The following is a 22,492-nucleotide window of genomic DNA, read 5'->3' as shown; positions in this document are numbered from 1 at the left end:
AAGGCGGGGAAACAGAGGCGGGGAATCAGATATGGGGAATCGGATGCGGCGAATCAGAGGCGGGGAATAGGAGCTGGGGAATCAGAGGCGGGGTATCAGAGTTGGGGCATCTGAGGTGGGGAATTAGATATGGGGAAACAGAGGCGGGGAATCAGAGCCGGGGAAACAGAGGCGAGGAATCAGATATGGGGAATCAGAGGTGGGGAATCAGAGGCAGGGAATCAGATGTGCGGAATCAGAGATGGGGAATCAGAGGAAGGGAATCAGAATCACAAGCGGGGAATCAGAGGCCGGGAATCAGAGGCCGGGATTCAGATGCCGGGAATAAGAGGCCGGGAATCAGAGGTGGGGAATCAGAGTCCGGGAATCAGAGATGGGGATTCAGAGGCGGGGAATGATATATGGGGAATCAGAGGCGGGGAATCAGAGGCGGGGTAACAGAGGTGGGGAATCACATATGGGGAATCAGAGGTGGCGAATCAAAGGCGGTGAATCAGAGATGGGGAATCAGAGGCGGGGAATCAGAGGCAGGGAATCAAACACGGGGAATCAGAGGCGGGGAATCAGAGCTGGGGAATCAGAGGCGGGGAATCAGAGTTGGGGAATCAGAGGCGGGGAATCAGATATGGGGAAACAGGGGCGGGGAATCAGAGGCAGGGAAACAGAGGCGGGGAATCAGATATGGGGAATCAGGGGTGGGAAATCAGAAGTTGGGAATCAGAGGCAGGGAATCAGAGGCGTGGAAACAGAGGCGGGGATTCAGATATGGGGAATCAGAGGTGGGGAATCAGTGGCGTGGAATCAGAGGCAGGGAATTAGATGTGGTGAATCATAGATGGGGAATCAGAGGCAGGCAATCAGAATCATAAGCGGGGTATCAGTGGCCGGGAATCAGAGGAAGGTAATCAGAGGCAGGGGATCAAACACGGGGAATCAGAGGCTGGGAATCAGAGCTGGGGAATCAGAGGCGGGGAATCAGAGCTGGGGAATCACAGGCGGGGAATCAGAGATGGGGAATCAGAGGCGGGGTATCAGAGGCAGGGAATCAGATGCGGGGAATCAGAGGCGGGGAATCAGAGCTGGCGAATCAGAGGCGGGGAATCAGAGGTGGGCAATCAGAGGATGGGAATCAGATATGGGGAATCAGAGGCGGGGAATCAGAGCTGGGGAATCACAGGCGGGGAATCAGAGTTGGGGAATCAGAGGCGGGGAATCAGATATGGGGAAACAGAGGCGGGGAATCAGAGGCGGTGAAACAGAGGCGGGGAATCAGATATTGGGAATCAGAGGTGGGGAATCAGAGGTTGGGAATCAGAGGCCTGGAATCAGAGGCGGGGAATCAGATATTGGGAATCAGAGGTGGGGAATCAGAGGTTGGGAATCAGAGGCCTGGAATCAGAGGCGTGGAATCAGAGGCAGGGAATCAGATGCGGGGAATCAGAGGAGGGGAATCAGAGCTGGGGAATCAGAGGCGGGGTATTAGAGTTGGGGAATCAGAGGCGGGGAATCAGACGCGGGGAATCAGAGGGGGGGAATCATAGCTGGCGAATCAGAGGCGGGGAATCAGAGGCCTGGAATCAGGTGTGGTGAATCAGAGATGGGGAATCAGAGGCGGGGAATCAGTGGCAGGGAATCAGATATGGGGAATCAGAGGCGTGGAATCAGAGGCAGGGAATCAGACACGGGGAATCAGACACGGGGAATCAGAGGTGGGGAATCAGAGATGGGGAATCAGAGGCGGTGAATCAGAGATGGGGAATCAGAGGCGGGGAATCAGAGGCAGGAAATCAGACACGGGGATTCAGAGGCTGGGAATCAGACGGGGGGAATCAAAGGCGGGGAATCAGAGCTGGGGAATCAGAGGCAGGGAATCAGAGGCGGGGAATCAGATATGGGGAATCAGAGGCTGGTATTCAGAGGCGGGGAATCAGAGGCAGGGAATCAGACACGGGGAACCAGAGGTGGGGAATCAGAGATGGGGAATCAGAGGCGGGGAATCAGAGTTGGGGAATCAGAGGCAGGGAATCGGATGTGCGGAATCAGAGATGGGGAATCAGAGGTGGGGAATCAGAGGCGGTGAATCAGAGATGGGGAATCAGAGGCGGGGAATCAGAGGCAGGAAATCAGACACGGGGATTCAGAGGCTGGGAATCAGACGGGGGGAATCAAAGGCGGGGAATCAGAGCTGGGGAATCAGAGGCAGGGAATCAGAGTTGGGGATTCAGAGACGGGGAATCAGATATGGGGAAACAGAGGCGAGGAATCAGAGGCGGGCAAACAGAGGCGTGGAATTAGATATGGGGAATCAGATGTGGGGAATCAGAGGTGGTGAATCAGTGATGGGGAATCACAGGCGGGGAATCAGAGGCAGGGAATAGAACGCAGGGAATCAGAGGCAGGGAATCAGAGCTGGGGAATCAGAGGCGGGGAATCATAGTTGGGAATCAGAGGCGGGGAATCAGATATGGGGAAACAGAGGCGGGGAATCAGAGGCGGGGAAACAGAGGCGGGGAATCAGATATGGGGAATCGGATGCGGGGAATCAGAGGCGGGGAATCAGAGCTGGGGAATCAGAGGCGGGGAATCAGAGTTGGGGCATCAGAGGTGGGGAATTAGATATAGGGAAACAGAGGCGGGGAATCAGAGGCGGGGAAACAGAGGCAGGGAATCAGAATCAGAAGCGGGGAATCAGAGGCCGGGAATCAGATGCCGGGAATCAGATGCTGGGAATAAGAGGCCGGGAATCAGAGGTGGGGATTCAGAGGCGGGGAATGATATATGGGGAATCAGAGGCGGGGAATCAGAGGCGGGGTAACAGAGGTGGGGATTCACATATGGGGAATCAGAGGTGGCGAATCAAAGGCGGTGAATCAGAGATGGGGAATCAGAGGCGGGGAATCAGAGGCAGGGAATCAAACACGGGGAATCAGAGGCGGGGAATCAGAGCTGGGGAATCAGAGGCGGGGAATCAGAGTTGGGGAATCAGAGGCGGGGAATCAGATATGGGGAAACAGGGGCGGGGAATCAGAGGCAGGGAAACAGAGGCGGGGAATCAGATATGGGGAATCAGGGGTGGGAAATCAGAGGTTGGGAATCAGAGGCAGGGAATCAGAGGCGTGGAAACAGAGGCGGGGATTCAGATATGGGGAATCAGAGGTGGGGAATCAGTGGCGTGGAATCAGAGGCAGGGAATTAGATGTGGTGAATCAGAGATGGGGAATCAGAGGCAGGCAATCAGAATCATAAGCGGGGTATCAGTGGCCGGGAATCAGAGGAAGGTAATCAGAGGCAGGGGATCAAACACGGGGAATCAGAGGCTGGGAATCAGAGCTGGGGAATCAGAGGCGGGGAATCAGAGCTGGGGAATCACAGGCGGGGAATCAGAGATGGGGAATCAGAGGCGGGGTATCAGAGGCAGGGAATCAGATGCGGGGAATCAGAGGCGGGGAATCAGAGCTGGCGAATCAGAGGCGGGGAATCAGAGGTGGGCAATCAGAGGATGGGAATCAGATATGGGGAATCAGAGGCGGGGAATCAGAGCTGGGGAATCACAGGCGGGGAATCAGAGTTGGGGAATCAGAGGCGGGGAATCAGATATGGGGAAACAGAGGCGGGGAATCAGAGGCGGTGAAACAGAGGCGGGGAATCAGATATTGGGAATCAGAGGTGGGGAATCAGAGGTTGGGAATCAGAGGCCTGGAATCAGAGGCGGGGAATCAGATATTGGGAATCAGAGGTGGGGAATCAGAGGTTGGGAATCAGAGGCCTGGAATCAGAGGCGTGGAATCAGAGGCAGGGAATCAGATGCGGGGAATCAGAGGAGGGGAATCAGAGCTGGGGAATCAGAGGCGGGGTATTAGAGTTGGGGAATCAGAGGCGGGGAATCAGACGCGGGGAATCAGAGGGGGGGAATCATAGCTGGCGAATCAGAGGCGGGGAATCAGAGGCCTGGAATCAGGTGTGGTGAATCAGAGATGGGGAATCAGAGGCGGGGAATCAGTGGCAGGGAATCAGATATGGGGAATCAGAGGCGTGGAATCAGAGGCAGGGAATCAGACACGGGGAATCAGACACGGGGAATCAGAGGTGGGGAATCAGAGATGGGGAATCAGAGGCGGTGAATCAGAGATGGGGAATCAGAGGCGGGGAATCAGAGGCAGGAAATCAGACACGGGGATTCAGAGGCTGGGAATCAGACGGGGGGAATCAAAGGCGGGGAATCAGAGCTGGGGAATCAGAGGCAGGGAATCAGAGGCGGGGAATCAGATATGGGGAATCAGAGGCTGGTATTCAGAGGCGGGGAATCAGAGGCAGGGAATCAGACACGGGGAACCAGAGGTGGGGAATCAGAGATGGGGAATCAGAGGCGGGGAATCAGAGTTGGGGAATCAGAGGCAGGGAATCGGATGTGCGGAATCAGAGATGGGGAATCAGAGGTGGGGAATCAGAGGCGGTGAATCAGAGATGGGGAATCAGAGGCGGGGAATCAGAGGCAGGAAATCAGACACGGGGATTCAGAGGCTGGGAATCAGACGGGGGAAATCAAAGGCGGGGAATCAGAGCTGGGGAATCAGAGGCAGGGAATCAGAGTTGGGGATTCAGAGACGGGGAATCAGATATGGGGAAACAGAGGCGAGGAATCAGAGGCGGGCAAACAGAGGCGTGGAATTAGATATGGGGAATCAGATGTGGGGAATCAGAGGTGGTGAATCAGTGATGGGGAATCACAGGCGGGGAATCAGAGGCAGGGAATAGAACGCAGGGAATCAGAGGCAGGGAATCAGAGCTGGGGAATCAGAGGCGGGGAATCATAGTTGGGAATCAGAGGCGGGGAATCAGATATGGGGAAACAGAGGCGGGGAATCAGAGGCGGGGAAACAGAGGCGGGGAATCAGATATGGGGAATCGGATGCGGGGAATCAGAGGCGGGGAATCAGAGCTGGGGAATCAGAGGCGGGGAATCAGAGTTGGGGCATCAGAGGTGGGGAATTAGATATAGGGAAACAGAGGCGGGGAATCAGAGGCGGGGAAACAGAGGCAGGGAATCAGAATCAGAAGCGGGGAATCAGAGGCCGGGAATCAGATGCCGGGAATCAGATGCTGGGAATAAGAGGCCGGGAATCAGAGGTGGGGAATCAGAGTCCGGAAATCAGAGATGGGGATTCAGAGGCGGGGAATGAGATATGGAGAATCAGAGGCGGGGAATCAGAGGCCGGGAAACAGAGGTGGGGAATCAGATATGGGGAATCAGAGGTGGCGAATCAAAGGCGGTGAATCAGAGATGGGGAATCAGAGGCGGGGAATCAGAGGCAGGGAATCAGATGCGGGGAATCTGAGGCGGGGAATCAGAGCTGGCGAATCAGAGGCGGGGAATCTGAGGTGGGCAATCAGAGACTGGGAATCAGATATGGGGAATCAGAAGCGGGTAATCAGAGGCGGGGAAACAGAGGTGGGGAATCAGATATGGGGAAACAGAGGTGGCGAATCAAAGGCGGTGAATCAGAGATGGGGAATCAGAGGCGGGGAATCAGAGGCAGGGAATCAAAAACGGGGAATCAGAGGCGGGGAATCAGAGCTGGGGAATCAGAGGCGGGGAAGCAGAGTAGGAGAATCAGAGGTGGGGAATCAGATATGGGGAAACAGGGGCGGGGAATCAGAGGCGGGGAAACAGAGGCGGGGAATCAGATATGGGGAATCAGAGGTGTGGAATCAGAGGTTGGGAATCAGAGGCGGGGAAACAGAGGAGGGGAATCAGATATGGGGAATCAGAGGTGGCGAATTAAAGGCGGTGAATCAGAGATGGGGAATCAGGGCAGGGAATCAGAGGCAGGGAATCAAACACGGGGAATAAGAGGCGTGGAATCAGAGCTGGGGAATCAGAGGCGGGGATTCAGAGTTGGGGAATCAGAGGCGGGGAATCAGAGGCGGGGAAACAGAGGCGGGGAATCAGATATGGGGAATCAGAGGTGGGGAATCAGAGGTTGGGAATCAGAAGCAGGGAATCAGAGGCGGGGAATCAGAGGCGGGGAATCAGAGGCAGGAAATCCGATGTGCGGAATCGGAGATGGGGAATCAGAGGCAGGGAATCAGAGGCGGGGAATCAGAGGCGGGGAATCAGAGGCCGGGAATCAGATATGGGGAAACAGAGGCGGGGAATCAGAGGCGCGGAAACAGAGGCGGGGAATCAGATATGGGGAATCAGAGGTGGGGAATCAGAGGTTGGGAATCAGAGGCAGGGAATCAGAGGCTGGGAATCAGATGCAGGGAATCAGATGCGGGGAATCAGAGGCGGGGAATCAGAGCTGGGGAATCAGAGGTGGGGAATCAGAGTTGGGGAATCAGAGTCGGGGACTTAGATATGGGGAAACAGAGGCAGGGAATCAGAGGCGGGGAAACAGACGCGGGGAATCAGAGGCGGGTATCAGAGCTGGGGAATCAGAGGCGGGGAATCAGAGTTGGGGAATCAGAGGCGGGGAATCAGAGGCGGGGAATCAGAGGCGGGGAAACAGAGGCAGGGAATCAGATATGGGGAATCTGAGGTGGGGTATCAGGGGCAGGGAATCAGTGGCAGGGAATCAGAGGCGGGGAATCAGAGGCGGGGAATCAGAGGCAGGGAATCAGACACGGGGAATCAGATATGGGGAAACAGAGGCGGGGAATCAGAGGCGGGCAAACAGAGGCGGGGAATTAGATAAGGGGAATCAGAGGTGGGGAATCAGAGGTGGTGAATCAGAGATGGGGAATCACAGGCGGGGATTCAGAGGCAGGGAATAGAACGCGGGGAATCAGAGGCGGAGAATCAGAGCTGGAGAATCAGAGGCGGGGAATCATAGTTGGGAATCAGAGGCGGGGAATCAGATATGGGGAAACAGAGGCGGGGAATCAAAGTCGGGGAAACAGAGGCGGGGAATCAGATATGGGGAATCGGATGTGGGGAGTCAGAGGCGGGGAATCAGAGCTGGGGAATCAGAGGCGGGGTATCAGAGTTGGGGCATCAGAGGTGGGGAATTAGATATGGGGAAACAGAGGCGGGGAATCAGAGGCGGGGAAACAGAAGTGGGGAATCAGATATGGGGAATCAGAGGTGGGGAATCAGAGGCAGGGAATCAGATGTGCGGAATCAGAGATGGGGAATCAGAGGCAGGGAATCAGAATCAGAAGCGGGGAATCAGAGGCCGGGAATCAGAGGCCGGGATTCAGATGCCGGGAATAAGAGGCCGGGAATCAGAGCTGGGGAATCAGAGGTGGGGAATCAGAGTTGGGGAATCAGAGTCGGGGACTTAGATATGGGGAAACAGAGGCAGGGAATCAGAGGCGGGGAAACAGACGCGGGGAATCAGAGGCGGGTATCAGAGCTGGGGAATCAGAGGCGGGGAATCAGAGTTGGGGAATCAGAGGCGGGGAATCAGAGGCGGGGAATCAGAGGCGGGGAAACAGAAGTGGGGAATCAGATATGGGGAATCAGAGGTGGGGAATCAGAGGCAGGGAATCAGATGTGCGGAATCAGAGATGGGGAATCAGAGGCAGGGAATCAGAATCAGAAGCGGGGAATCAGAGGCCGGGAATCAGAGGCCGGGATTCAGATGCCGGGAATAAGAGGCCGGGAATCAGAGGTGGGGAATCAGAGTCCGGGAATCAGAGATGGGGATTCAGAGGCGGGGAATCAGAGGCGGGGTAACAGAGGTGGGGAATCAGATATGGGGAATCAGAGGTGTCGAATCAAAGGCGGTGAATAAGAGATGGGGAATCAGAGGCGGGGAATCAGAGGCAGGGAATCAAACACGGGGAATCAGAGGCGGGGAATCAGAGCTGGGGAATCAGAGGCTGGGAATCAGAGGAAGGTAATCAGAGGCAGGGGATCAAACACGGGGAATCAGAGGCTGGGAATCAGATGCGGGGAATCTGAGGCGGGGAATCAGAGCTGGCGAATCAGAGGCGGGGAATCAGAGGTGGGCAATCAGAGGATGGGAATCAGATATGGGGAATCAGAGGCGGGGAATTAGAGCTGGGGAATCACAGGCGGGGAATCAGAGTTGGGGAATCAGAGGCGGGGAATCAGATATGGGGAAACAGAGTCGGGGAATCAGAGGCGGTGAAACAGAGGCGGGGAATCAGATATGGGGAATCAGAGGTGGGGAATCAGAGGCCGGGAATCAGAGGTGGGGAATCAGAGTCCGGGAATCAGAGATGGGGATTCAGAGGCGGGGAATGAGATATGGAGAATCAGAGGCGGGGAATCAGAGGCCGGGAAACAGAGGTGGGGAATCAGATATGGGGAATCAGAGGTGGCGAATCAAAGGCGGTGAATCAGAGATGGGGAATCAGAGGCGGGGAATCAGAGGCAGGGAATCAGATGCGGGGAATCAGAGGCGGGGAATCAGAGCTGGCGAATCAGAGGCGGGGAATCAGAGGTGGGCAATCGGAGGCGGGGAATCAGATATGGGGAATCAGAGGCGGGGAATCAGAGGCGGGGAAACAGAGGCGGGGAATCAAATATAGGGAATCAGAGGTGGGGAATCAGAGGTTGTGAATCAGAGATGGGGAATCAAGGCGGGGAATCAGAGGCAGGGAATCAGACACGGGGAATCAGAGGCGGGGATTCAGAGCTGGGGAATCAGAGGCTGGGAATCAGAGTTGGGGAATCAGAGGCGGGGAATCAAAGGCGGGGAAACAGAGGCGGGGAATCAGATATGGGGAATCGGATGCGGCGAATCAGAGGCGGGGAATAGGAGCTGGGGAATCAGAGGCGGGGTATCAGAGTTGGGGCATCTGAGGTGGGGAATTAGATATGGGGAAACAGAGGCGGGGAATCAGAGCCGGGGAAACAGAGGCGAGGAATCAGGTATGGGGAATCAGAGGTGGGGAATCAGAGGCAGGGAATCAGATGTGCGGAATCAGAGATGGGGAATCAGAGGAAGGGAATCAGAATCACAAGCGGGGAATCAGAGGCCGGGAATCAGAGGCAGGGATTCAGATGCCGGGAATAAGAGGCCGGGAATCAGAGGTGGGGAATCAGAGTCCGGGAATCAGAGATGGGGATTCAGAGGCGGGGAATGATATATGGGGAATCAGAGGCGGGGAATCAGAGGCGGGGTAACAGAGGTGGGGAATCACATATGGGGAATCAGAGGTGGCGAATCAAAGGCGGTGAATCAGAGATGGGGAATCAGAGGCGGGGAATTAGAGCTGGGGAATCACAGGCGGGGAATCAGAGTTGGGGAATCAGAGGCGGGGAATCAGATATGGGGAAACAGAGTCGGGGAATCAGAGGCGGTGAAACAGAGGCGGGGAATCAGATATGGGGAATCAGAGGTGGGGAATCAGAGGTTGGGAATCAGAGGCCTGGAATCAGAGGCGGGGAATCAGAGGCAGGGAATCAGATGCGGGGAATCAGAGGAGGGGAATCAGAGCTGGGGAATCAGAGGCGGGGTATTAGAGTTGGGGAATCAGAGGCGGGGAATCAGACGCGGGGAATCAGAGGGGGGGAATCATAGCTGGCGAATCAGAGGCGGGGAATCAGAGGTGGGCAATCAGAGGCCGGGAATCAGAGGTGGTGAATCAGAGATGGGGAATCAGAGGCGGGGAATCAGTTGCAGGGAATCAGATATGGGGAATCAGAGGCGTGGAATCAGAGGCAGGGAATCAGACACGGGGAATCAGACACGGGGAATCAGAGGTGGGGAATCAGAGATGGGGAATCAGAGGCGGTGAATCAGAGATGGGGAATCAGAGGCGGGGAATCAGAGGCAGGAAATCAGACACGGGGATTCAGAGGCTGGGAATTAGACGGGGGGAATCAAAGGCGGGGAATCAGAGCTGGGGAATCAGAGGCAGGGAATCAGAGGCGGGGAATCAGATATGGGGAATCAGAGGCTGGGATTTAGAGGCGGGGAATCAGAGGCAGGGAATCAGACACGGGGAATCAGAGGTGGGGAATCAGAGATGGGGAATCAGAGGCGGGGAATCAGAGGCAGGGAATCAGACGCGGGGAATCTGAGGCGGGGAATCAGAGCTGGGGAATCAGAGGTGGGGAATCAGAGTTGGGGAATCAGAGGCAGGGAATCGGATGTGCGGAATCAGAGATGGGGAATCAGATGTGGGGAATCAGAGGAATCAGAGATGGGGAATCAGAGGCGGGGAATCAGAGGCAGGAAATCAGACACGGGGATTCAGAGGCTGGGAATCAGAGGCAGGGAATCAGATGCGGGGAATCAGAGGCGGGGAATCAGAGCTGGCGAATCAGAGGCGGGGAATCAGAGGTGGGCAATCGGAGGCGGGGAATCAGATATGGGGAATCAGAGGCGGGGAATCAGAGGCGGGGAAACAGAGGCGGGGAATCAAATATAGGGAATCAGAGGTGGGGAATCAGAGGTTGTGAATCAGAGATGGGGAATCAAGGCGGGGAATCAGAGTTGGGAATTCAGAGACGGGGAATCAGATATGGGGAAACAGAGGCGGGGAATCAGAGGCGGGCAAACAGAGGCGGGGAATTCGATATGGGGAATCAGAGGTGGGGAATCGAGGTGGTGAATCAGTGATGGGGAATCACAGGCGGGGAATCAGAGGCAGGGAATAGAACGCAGGGAATCAGACGCAGGGAATCAGAGCTGGGGAATCAGAGGCGGGGAATCATAGTTGGGAATCAGAGGCGGGGAATCAGATATGGGGAAACAGAGGCGGGGAATCAGAGGCGGGGAAACAGCGGCGGGGAATCAGATATGGGGAATCGGATGCGGGGAATCAGAGGCGGGGAATCAGAGCTGGGGAATCAGAGGCGGGGAATCAGAGTTGGGGCATCAGAGGTGGGGAATTAGATATAGGGAAACAGAGGTGGGGAATCAGAGGCGGGGAAACAGAGGCGGGGAATCAGATGTGCGGAATCAGAGATGGGGAATCAGAGGCAGGGAATCAGAATCAGAAGCGGGGAATCAGAGGCCGGGAATCAGAGGCCGGGAATCAGATGCTGGGAATAAGAGGCCGGGAATCAGAGGTGGGGAATCAGAGTCCGGGAATCAGAGATGGGGATTCAGAGGCGGGGAATGAGATATGGAGAATCAGAGGCGGGGAATCAGAGGCCGGGAAACAGAGGTGGGGAATCAGATATGGGGAATCAGAGGTGGCGAATCAAAGGCGGTGAATCAGAGATGGGGAATCAGAGGCGGGGAATCAGAGGCAGGGAATCAGATGCGGGGAATCAGAGGCGGGGAATCAGAGCTGGCGAATCAGAGGCGGGGAATCAGAGGTGGGCAATCGGAGGCGGGGAATCAGATATGGGGAATCAGAGGCGGGGAATCAGAGGCGGGGAAACAGAGGCGGGGAATCAAATATAGGGAATCAGAGGTGGGGAATCAGAGGTTGTGAATCAGAGATGGGGAATCAAGGCGGGGAATCAGAGGCAGGGAATCAGACACGGGGAATCAGAGGCGGGGATTCAGAGCTGGGGAATCAGAGGCTGGGAATCAGAGTTGGGGAATCAGAGGCGGGGAATCAAAGGCGGGGAAACAGAGGCGGGGAATCAGATATGGGGAATCGGATGCGGCGAATCAGAGGCGGGGAATAGGAGCTGGGGAATCAGAGGCGGGGTATCAGAGTTGGGGCATCTGAGGTGGGGAATTAGATATGGGGAAACAGAGGCGGGGAATCAGAGCCGGGGAAACAGAGGCGAGGAATCAGATATGGGGAATCAGAGGTGGGGAATCAGAGGCAGGGAATCAGATGTGCGGAATCAGAGATGGGGAATCAGAGGAAGGGAATCAGAATCACAAGCGGGGAATCAGAGGCCGGGAATCAGAGGCCGGGATTCAGATGCCGGGAATAAGAGGCCGGGAATCAGAGGTGGGGAATCAGAGTCCGGGAATCAGAGATGGGGATTCAGAGGCGGGGAATGATATATGGGGAATCAGAGGCGGGGAATCAGAGGCGGGGTAACAGAGGTGGGGAATCACATATGGGGAATCAGAGGTGGCGAATCAAAGGCGGTGAATCAGAGATGGGGAATCAGAGGCGGGGAATCAGAGGCAGGGAATCAAACACGGGGAATCAGAGGCGGGGAATCAGAGCTGGGGAATCAGAGGCGGGGAATCAGAGTTGGGGAATCAGAGGCGGGGAATCAGATATGGGGAAACAGGGGCGGGGAATCAGAGGCAGGGAAACAGAGGCGGGGAATCAGATATGGGGAATCAGGGGTGGGAAATCAGAAGTTGGGAATCAGAGGCAGGGAATCAGAGGCGTGGAAACAGAGGCGGGGATTCAGATATGGGGAATCAGAGGTGGGGAATCAGTGGCGTGGAATCAGAGGCAGGGAATTAGATGTGGTGAATCATAGATGGGGAATCAGAGGCAGGCAATCAGAATCATAAGCGGGGTATCAGTGGCCGGGAATCAGAGGAAGGTAATCAGAGGCAGGGGATCAAACACGGGGAATCAGAGGCTGGGAATCAGAGCTGGGGAATCAGAGGCGGGGAATCAGAGCTGGGGAATCACAGGCGGGGAATCAGAGATGGGGAATCAGAGGCGGGGTATCAGAGGCAGGGAATCAGATGCGGGGAATCAGAGGCGGGGAATCAGAGCTGGCGAATCAGAGGCGGGGAATCAGAGGTGGGCAATCAGAGGATGGGAATCAGATATGGGGAATCAGAGGCGGGGAATCAGAGCTGGGGAATCACAGGCGGGGAATCAGAGTTGGGGAATCAGAGGCGGGGAATCAGATATGGGGAAACAGAGGCGGGGAATCAGAGGCGGTGAAACAGAGGCGGGGAATCAGATATTGGGAATCAGAGGTGGGGAATCAGAGGTTGGGAATCAGAGGCCTGGAATCAGAGGCGGGGAATCAGATATTGGGAATCAGAGGTGGGGAATCAGAGGTTGGGAATCAGAGGCCTGGAATCAGAGGCGTGGAATCAGAGGCAGGGAATCAGATGCGGGGAATCAGAGGAGGGGAATCAGAGCTGGGGAATCAGAGGCGGGGTATTAGAGTTGGGGAATCAGAGGCGGGGAATCAGACGCGGGGAATCAGAGGGGGGGAATCATAGCTGGCGAATCAGAGGCGGGGAATCAGAGGCCTGGAATCAGGTGTGGTGAATCAGAGATGGGGAATCAGAGGCGGGGAATCAGTGGCAGGGAATCAGATATGGGGAATCAGAGGCGTGGAATCAGAGGCAGGGAATCAGACACGGGGAATCAGACACGGGGAATCAGAGGTGGGGAATCAGAGATGGGGAATCAGAGGCGGTGAATCAGAGATGGGGAATCAGAGGCGGGGAATCAGAGGCAGGAAATCAGACACGGGGATTCAGAGGCTGGGAATCAGACGGGGGGAATCAAAGGCGGGGAATCAGAGCTGGGGAATCAGAGGCAGGGAATCAGAGGCGGGGAATCAGATATGGGGAATCAGAGGCTGGTATTCAGAGGCGGGGAATCAGAGGCAGGGAATCAGACACGGGGAACCAGAGGTGGGGAATCAGAGATGGGGAATCAGAGGCGGGGAATCAGAGTTGGGGAATCAGAGGCAGGGAATCGGATGTGCGGAATCAGAGATGGGGAATCAGAGGTGGGGAATCAGAGGCGGTGAATCAGAGATGGGGAATCAGAGGCGGGGAATCAGAGGCAGGAAATCAGACACGGGGATTCAGAGGCTGGGAATCAGACGGGGGGAATCAAAGGCGGGGAATCAGAGCTGGGGAATCAGAGGCAGGGAATCAGAGTTGGGGATTCAGAGACGGGGAATCAGATATGGGGAAACAGAGGCGAGGAATCAGAGGCGGGCAAACAGAGGCGTGGAATTAGATATGGGGAATCAGATGTGGGGAATCAGAGGTGGTGAATCAGTGATGGGGAATCACAGGCGGGGAATCAGAGGCAGGGAATAGAACGCAGGGAATCAGAGGCAGGGAATCAGAGCTGGGGAATCAGAGGCGGGGAATCATAGTTGGGAATCAGAGGCGGGGAATCAGATATGGGGAAACAGAGGCGGGGAATCAGAGGCGGGGAAACAGAGGCGGGGAATCAGATATGGGGAATCGGATGCGGGGAATCAGAGGCGGGGAATCAGAGCTGGGGAATCAGAGGCGGGGAATCAGAGTTGGGGCATCAGAGGTGGGGAATTAGATATAGGGAAACAGAGGCGGGGAATCAGAGGCGGGGAAACAGAGGCAGGGAATCAGAATCAGAAGCGGGGAATCAGAGGCCGGGAATCAGATGCCGGGAATCAGATGCTGGGAATAAGAGGCCGGGAATCAGAGGTGGGGATTCAGAGGCGGGGAATGATATATGGGGAATCAGAGGCGGGGAATCAGAGGCGGGGTAACAGAGGTGGGGAATCACATATGGGGAATCAGAGGTGGCGAATCAAAGGCGGTGAATCAGAGATGGGGAATCAGAGGCGGGGAATCAGAGGCAGGGAATCAAACACGGGGAATCAGAGGCGGGGAATCAGAGCTGGGGAATCAGAGGCGGGGAATCAGAGTTGGGGAATCAGAGGCGGGGAATCAGATATGGGGAAACAGGGGCGGGGAATCAGAGGCAGGGAAACAGAGGCGGGGAATCAGATATGGGGAATCAGGGGTGGGAAATCAGAGGTTGGGAATCAGAGGCAGGGAATCAGAGGCGTGGAAACAGAGGCGGGGATTCAGATATGGGGAATCAGAGGTGGGGAATCAGTGGCGTGGAATCAGAGGCAGGGAATTAGAAGTGGTGAATCAGAGATGGGGAATCAGAGGCAGGCAATCAGAATCATAAGCGGGGTATCAGTGGCCGGGAATCAGAGGAAGGTAATCAGAGGCAGGGGATCAAACACGGGGAATCAGAGGCTGGGAATCAGAGCTGGGGAATCAGAGGCGGGGAATCAGAGCTGGGGAATCACAGGCGGGGAATCAGAGATGGGGAATCAGAGGCGGGGTATCAGAGGCAGGGAATCAGATGCGGGGAATCAGAGGCGGGGAATCAGAGCTGGCGAATCAGAGGCGGGGAATCAGAGGTGGGCAATCAGAGGATGGGAATCAGATATGGGGAATCAGAGGCGGGGAATCAGAGCTGGGGAATCACAGGCGGGGAATCAGAGTTGGGGAATCAGAGGCGGGGAATCAGATATGGGGAAACAGAGGCGGGGAATCAGAGGCGGTGAAACAGAGGCGGGGAATCAGATATTGGGAATCAGAGGTGGGGAATCAGAGGTTGGGAATCAGAGGCCTGGAATCAGAGGCGGGGAATCAGATATTGGGAATCAGAGGTGGGGAATCAGAGGTTGGGAATCAGAGGCCTGGAATCAGAGGCGTGGAATCAGAGGCAGGGAATCAGATGCGGGGAATCAGAGGAGGGGAATCAGAGCTGGGGAATCAGAGGCGGGGTATTAGAGTTGGGGAATCAGAGGCGGGGAATCAGACGCGGGGAATCAGAGGGGGGGAATCATAGCTGGCGAATCAGAGGCGGGGAATCAGAGGCCTGGAATCAGGTGTGGTGAATCAGAGATGGGGAATCAGAGGCGGGGAATCAGTGGCAGGGAATCAGATATGGGGAATCAGAGGCGTGGAATCAGAGGCAGGGAATCAGACACGGGGAATCAGACACGGGGAATCAGAGGTGGGGAATCAGAGATGGGGAATCAGAGGCGGTGAATCAGAGATGGGGAATCAGAGGCGGGGAATCAGAGGCAGGAAATCAGACACGGGGATTCAGAGGCTGGGAATCAGACGGGGGGAATCAAAGGCGGGGAATCAGAGCTGGGGAATCAGAGGCAGGGAATCAGAGGCGGGGAATCAGATATGGGGAATCAGAGGCTGGTATTCAGAGGCGGGGAATCAGAGGCAGGGAATCAGACACGGGGAACCAGAGGTGGGGAATCAGAGATGGGGAATCAGAGGCGGGGAATCAGAGTTGGGGAATCAGAGGCAGGGAATCGGATGTGCGGAATCAGAGATGGGGAATCAGAGGTGGGGAATCAGAGGCGGTGAATCAGAGATGGGGAATCAGAGGCGGGGAATCAGAGGCAGGAAATCAGACACGGGGATTCAGAGGCTGGGAATCAGACGGGGGAAATCAAAGGCGGGGAATCAGAGCTGGGGAATCAGAGGCAGGGAATCAGAGTTGGGGATTCAGAGACGGGGAATCAGATATGGGGAAACAGAGGCGAGGAATCAGAGGCGGGCAAACAGAGGCGTGGAATTAGATATGGGGAATCAGATGTGGGGAATCAGAGGTGGTGAATCAGTGATGGGGAATCACAGGCGGGGAATCAGAGGCAGGGAATAGAACGCAGGGAATCAGAGGCAGGGAATCAGAGCTGGGGAATCAGAGGCGGGGAATCATAGTTGGGAATCAGAGGCGGGGAATCAGATATGGGGAAACAGAGGCGGGGAATCAGAGGCGGGGAAACAGAGGCGGGGAATCAGATATGGGGAATCGGATGCGGGGAATCAGAGGCGGGGAATCAGAGCTGGGGAATCAGAGGCGGGGAATCAGAGTTGGGGCATCAGAGGTGGGGAATTAGATATAGGGAAACAGAGGCGGGGAATCAGAGGCGGGGAAACAGAGGCAGGGAATCAGAATCAGAAGCGGGGAATCAGAGGCCGGGAATCAGATGCCGGGAATCAGATGCTGGGAATAAGAGGCCGGGAATCAGAGGTGGGGAATCAGAGTCCGGAAATCAGAGATGGGGATTCAGAGGCGGGGAATGAGATATGGAGAATCAGAGGCGGGGAATCAGAGGCCGGGAAACAGAGGTGGGGAATCAGATATGGGGAATCAGAGGTGGCGAATCAAAGGCGGTGAATCAGAGATGGGGAATCAGAGGCGGGGAATCAGAGGCAGGGAATCAGATGCGGGGAATCTGAGGCGGGGAATCAGAGCTGGCGAATCAGAGGCGGGGAATCTGAGGTGGGCAATCAGAGACTGGGAATCAGATATGGGGAATCAGAAGCGGGTAATCAGAGGCGGGGAAACAGAGGTGGGGAATCAGATATGGGGAAACAGAGGTGGCGAATCAAAGGCGGTGAATCAGAGATGGGGAATCAGAGGCGGGGAATCAGAGGCAGGGAATCAAAAACGGGGAATCAGAGGCGGGGAATCAGAGCTGGGGAATCAGAGGCGGGGAAGCAGAGTAGGAGAATCAGAGGTGGGGAATCAGATATGGGGAAACAGGGGCGGGGAATCAGAGGCGGGGAAACAGAGGCGGGGAATCAGATATGGGGAATCAGAGGTGTGGAATCAGAGGTTGGGAATCAGAGGCGGGGAAACAGAGGAGGGGAATCAGATATGGGGAATCAGAGGTGGCGAATTAAAGGCGGTGAATCAGAGATGGGGAATCAGGGCAGGGAATCAGAGGCAGGGAATCAAACACGGGGAATAAGAGGCGTGGAATCAGAGCTGGGGAATCAGAGGCGGGGATTCAGAGTTGGGGAATCAGAGGCGGGGAATCAGAGGCGGGGAAACAGAGGCGGGGAATCAGATATGGGGAATCAGAGGTGGGGAATCAGAGGTTGGGAATCAGAAGCAGGGAATCAGAGGCGGGGAATCAGAGGCGGGGAATCAGAGGCAGGAAATCCGATGTGCGGAATCGGAGATGGGGAATCAGAGGCAGGGAATCAGAGGCGGGGAATCAGAGGCGGGGAATCAGAGGCCGGGAATCAGATATGGGGAAACAGAGGCGGGGAATCAGAGGCGCGGAAACAGAGGCGGGGAATCAGATATGGGGAATCAGAGGTGGGGAATCAGAGGTTGGGAATCAGAGGCAGGGAATCAGAGGCTGGGAATCAGATGCAGGGAATCAGATGCGGGGAATCAGAGGCGGGGAATCAGAGCTGGGGAATCAGAGGTGGGGAATCAGAGTTGGGGAATCAGAGTCGGGGACTTAGATATGGGGAAACAGAGGCAGGGAATCAGAGGCGGGGAAACAGACGCGGGGAATCAGAGGCGGGTATCAGAGCTGGGGAATCAGAGGCGGGGAATCAGAGTTGGGGAATCAGAGGCGGGGAATCAGAGGCGGGGAATCAGAGGCGGGGAAACAGAGGCAGGGAATCAGATATGGGGAATCTGAGGTGGGGTATCAGGGGCAGGGAATCAGTGGCAGGGAATCAGAGGCGGGGAATCAGAGGCGGGGAATCAGAGGCAGGGAATCAGACACGGGGAATCAGATATGGGGAAACAGAGGCGGGGAATCAGAGGCGGGCAAACAGAGGCGGGGAATTAGATAAGGGGAATCAGAGGTGGGGAATCAGAGGTGGTGAATCAGAGATGGGGAATCACAGGCGGGGATTCAGAGGCAGGGAATAGAACGCGGGGAATCAGAGGCGGAGAATCAGAGCTGGAGAATCAGAGGCGGGGAATCATAGTTGGGAATCAGAGGCGGGGAATCAGATATGGGGAAACAGAGGCGGGGAATCAAAGTCGGGGAAACAGAGGCGGGGAATCAGATATGGGGAATCGGATGTGGGGAGTCAGAGGCGGGGAATCAGAGCTGGGGAATCAGAGGCGGGGTATCAGAGTTGGGGCATCAGAGGTGGGGAATTAGATATGGGGAAACAGAGGCGGGGAATCAGAGGCGGGGAAACAGAAGTGGGGAATCAGATATGGGGAATCAGAGGTGGGGAATCAGAGGCAGGGAATCAGATGTGCGGAATCAGAGATGGGGAATCAGAGGCAGGGAATCAGAATCAGAAGCGGGGAATCAGAGGCCGGGAATCAGAGGCCGGGATTCAGATGCCGGGAATAAGAGGCCGGGAATCAGAGGTGGGGAATCAGAGTCCGGGAATCAGAGATGGGGATTCAGAGGCGGGGAATCAGAGGCGGGGTAACAGAGGTGGGGAATCAGATATGGGGAATCAGAGGTGTCGAATCAAAGGCGGTGAATAAGAGATGGGGAATCAGAGGCGGGGAATCAGAGGCAGGGAATCAAACACGGGGAATCAGAGGCGGGGAATCAGAGCTGGGGAATCAGAGGCTGGGAATCAGAGGAAGGTAATCAGAGGCAGGGGATCAAACACGGGGAATCAGAGGCTGGGAATCAGAGCTGGGGAATCACAGGCGGGGAATCAGAGATGGGGAATCAGAGGCGGGGAATCAGAGGCAGGGAATCAGATGCGGGGAATCTGAGGCGGGGAATCAGAGCTGGCGAATCAGAGGCGGGGAATCAGAGGTGGGCAATCAGAGGATGGGAATCAGATATGGGGAATCAGAGGCGGGGAATTAGAGCTGGGGAATCACAGGCGGGGAATCAGAGTTGGGGAATCAGAGGCGGGGAATCAGATATGGGGAAACAGAGTCGGGGAATCAGAGGCGGTGAAACAGAGGCGGGGAATCAGATATGGGGAATCAGAGGTGGGGAATCAGAGGTTGGGAATCAGAGGCCTGGAATCAGAGGCGGGGAATCAGAGGCAGGGAATCAGATGCGGGGAATCAGAGGAGGGGAATCAGAGCTGGGGAATCAGAGGCGGGGTATTAGAGTTGGGGAATCAGAGGCGGGGAATCAGACGCGGGGAATCAGAGGGGGGGAATCATAGCTGGCGAATCAGAGGCGGGGAATCAGAGGTGGGCAATCAGAGGCCGGGAATCAGAGGTGGTGAATCAGAGATGGGGAATCAGAGGCGGGGAATCAGTGGCAGGGAATCAGATATGGGGAATCAGAGGCGTGGAATCAGAGGCAGGGAATCAGACACGGGGAATCAGACACGGGGAATCAGAGGTGGGGAATCAGAGATGGGGAATCAGAGGCGGTGAATCAGAGATGGGGAATCAGAGGCGGGGAATCAGAGGCAGGAAATCAGACACGGGGATTCAGAGGCTGGGAATTAGACGGGGGGAATCAAAGGCGGGGAATCAGAGCTGGGGTATCAGAGGCAGGGAATCAGAGGCGGGGAATCAGATATGGGGAATCAGAGGCTGGGATTTAGAGGCGGGGAATCAGAGGCAGGGAATCAGACACGGGGAATCAGAGGTGGGGAATCAGAGATGGGGAATCAGAGGCGGGGAATCAGAGGCAGGGAATCAGACGCGGGGAATCTGAGGCGGGGAATCAGAGCTGGGGAATCAGAGGTGGGGAATCAGAGTTGGGGAATCAGAGGCAGGGAATCGGATGTGCGGAATCAGAGATGGGGAATCAGATGTGGGGAATCAGAGGAATCAGAGATGGGGAATCAGAGGCGGGGAATCAGTGGCAGGAAATCAGACACGGGGATTCAGAGGCTGAGAATCAGACGGGGGGAATCAAAGGCGGGTAATCAGAGCTGGGGAATCAGAGGCAGGGAATCAGAGTTGGGAATTCAGAGACGGGGAATCAGATATGGGGAAACAGAGGCGGGGAATCAGAGGCGGGCAAACAGAGGCGGGGAATTAGATATGGGGAATCAGAGGTGGGGAATCAGAGGTGGTGAATCAGTGATGGGGAATCACAGGCGGGGAATCAGAGGCAGGGAATAGAACGCAGGGAATCAGACGCAGGGAATCAGAGCTGGGGAATCAGAGGCGGGGAATCATAGTTGGGAATCAGAGGCGGGGAATCAGATATGGGGAAACAGAGGTGGGGAATCAGAGGCGGGGAAACAGAGGCGGGGAATCAGATATGGGGAATCGGATGCGGGGAATCAGAGGTGGGGAATCAGAGCTGGGGAATCAGAGGCGGGGAATCAGAGTTGGGGCATCAGAGGTGGGGAATTAGATATAGGGAAACAGAGGTGGGGAATCAGAGGCGGGGAAACAGAGGCGGGGAATCAGATATGGGGAATCAGAGGTGGGGAATCAGAGGCAGGGAATCAGATGTGCGGAATCAGAGATGGGGAATCAGAGGCAGGGAATCAGAATCAGAAGCGGGGAATCAGAGGCCGGGAATCAGAGGCCGGGAATCAGATGCTGGGAATAAGAGGCCGGGAATCAGAGGTGGGGAATCAGAGTCCGGGAATCAGAGATGGGGATTCAGAGGCGGGGAATGAGATATGGAGAATCAGAGGCGGGGAATCAGAGGCCGGGAAACAGAGGTGGGGAATCAGATATGGGGAATCAGAGGCGGGGAATCAGAGGCAGGGAATCAGAGGCGGGGAATCAGAGCTGGCGAATCAGAGGCGGGGAATCAGAGGTGGGCAATCAGAGGCGGGGAATCAGATATGGGGAATCAGAGGCGGGGAATCAGAGGCGGGGAAACAGAGGCGGGGAATCAAATATAGGGAATCAGAGGTGGGGAATCAGAGGTTGTGAATCAGAGATGGGGAATCAAGGCGGGGAATCAGAGGCAGGGAATCAGACACGGGGAATCAGAGGCGGGGATTCAGAGCTGGGGAATCAGAGGCTGGGAATCAGAGTTGGGGAATCAGAGGCGGGGAATCAAAGGCGGGGAAACAGAGGCGGGGAATCAGATATGGGGAATCGGATGCGGGGAATCAGAGGCGGGGAATAGGAGCTGGGGAATCAGAGGCGGGGTATCAGAGTTGGGGCATCTGAGGTGGGGAATTAGATATGGCGAAACAGAGGCGGGGAATCAGAGGCGGGGAAACAGAGGCGAGGAATCAGATATGGGGAATCAGAGGTGGGGAATCAGAGGCAGGGAATCAGATGTGCGGAATCAGAGATGGGGAATCAGAGGAAGGGAATCAGAATCACAAGCGGGGAATCAGAGGCCGGGAATCAGAGGCCGGGATTCAGATGCCGGGAATAAGAGGCCGGGAATCAGAGGTGGGGAATCAGAGTCCGGGAATCAGAGATGGGGATTCAGAGGCGGGGAATGATATATGGGGAATCAGAGGCGGGGAATCAGAGGCGGGGTAACAGAGGTGGGGAATCACATATGGGGAATCAGAGGTGGCGAATCAAAGGCGGTGAATCAGAGATGGGGAATCAGAGGCGGGGAATCAGAGGCAGGGAATCAAACACGGGGAATCAGAGGCGGGGAATCAGAGCTGGGGAATCAGAGGCGGGGAATCAGAGTTGGGGAATCAGAGGCGGGGAATCAGATATGGGGAAACAAGGGCGGGGAATCAGAGGCAGGGAAACAGAGGCGGGGAATCAGATATGGGGAATCAGAGGTGGGGAATCAGAGGTTGGGAATCAGAGGCAGGGAATCAGAGGCTGGGAATCAGATGCAGGGAATCAGATGCGGGGAATCAGAGGCGGGGAATCAGAGCTGGGGAATCAGAGGTGGGGAATCAGAGTTGGGGAATCAGAGTCGGGGACTTAGATATGGGGAAACAGAGGCAGGGAATCAGAGGCGGGGAAACAGACGCGGGGAATCAGAGGCGGGTATCAGAGCTGGGGAATCAGAGGCGGGGAATCAGAGTTGGGGAATCAGAGGCGGGGAATCAGAGGCGGGGAATCAGAGGCGGGGAAACAGAGGCAGGGAATCAGATATGGGGAATCTGAGGTGGGGTATCAGGGGCAGGGAATCAGTGGCAGGGAATCAGAGGCGGGGAATCAGAGGCGGGGAATCAGAGGCAGGGAATCAGACACGGGGAATCAGATATGGGGAAACAGAGGCGGGGAATCAGAGGCGGGCAAACAGAGGCGGGGAATTAGATAA

The sequence above is a fragment of the Narcine bancroftii genome, chromosome 8 (assembly GCF_036971445.1).
Source record: "Narcine bancroftii isolate sNarBan1 chromosome 8, sNarBan1.hap1, whole genome shotgun sequence".
NCBI lineage: Eukaryota > Metazoa > Chordata > Chondrichthyes > Torpediniformes > Narcinidae > Narcine > Narcine bancroftii.
Note: the sequence above shows the minus strand (reverse complement) of the source record.